General features: G+C 64.2%; 1 protein-coding gene across 2 annotated transcripts in view; it reads left to right on the forward strand.

Moving 5' to 3' along the window:
• Positions 1–306: 306 nt before the first annotated feature.
• SRRM2 (serine/arginine repetitive matrix 2) overlaps positions 307–495 on the forward strand; it is an 18,383-nt gene continuing 18,194 nt past the window's right edge. For both annotated transcript variants that reach the window (XM_015421573.1, XM_015421574.1), the window contains exon 1: positions 307–441. The gene's annotated coding sequence lies outside the window, so the exon portion shown is untranslated. The remainder of the gene's footprint in view (positions 442–495) is intronic.

Here is a 495-nt window from a genome sequence, read left to right on the forward strand (position 1 = left end):
GTGTTCGTGAGAGGGAGGGAGAAGCAAGGACAGAAAAAGGGGGACAAAATAAATAAGTTTGCCTCAGACACCCATCTCTATGACTCTACCTTGAGCGCTTTACAAAATGGCGGCCGACCTTCGCGCTGCTTCTGGGGCGTATTGGGAGTTGTAGTCTTTTCTCCTACAGGGATCATTGCTACCAAGGGCCCATTGGTCTGAGAGGAGACTACAGTTCCCATCTCCCCTCCGCGCGCAGCGAGGGCCGGACGGGAGCGAATTGGACGGGAGGGGGGGCGGTTCCAGCTCCCCTCCTCCCCTCCCTCCTTTCCTCACCCTCCGCCTGCGCCGCGGCTGGGGCTGCTGCGTCGGGTGAGGGAGCGCGAGCGAGTGGCGCAGCCAGAGACAGCGGCCTCCCCGGGCAGCGTGAGGGGGAGAGGCCCGCGGGGTGGCGGCTGGAAGGTGGGGGTGGGGCAGCCGTGTTGATCGGGAGCGGGGATGGCACCTAGGCTGCGG

This window comes from Gekko japonicus, unplaced genomic scaffold (assembly GCF_001447785.1).
Source record: "Gekko japonicus isolate JY-2015 unplaced genomic scaffold, Gekko_japonicus_V1.1 scaffold1445, whole genome shotgun sequence".
Taxonomy (NCBI): Eukaryota; Metazoa; Chordata; class Lepidosauria; order Squamata; family Gekkonidae; genus Gekko; species Gekko japonicus.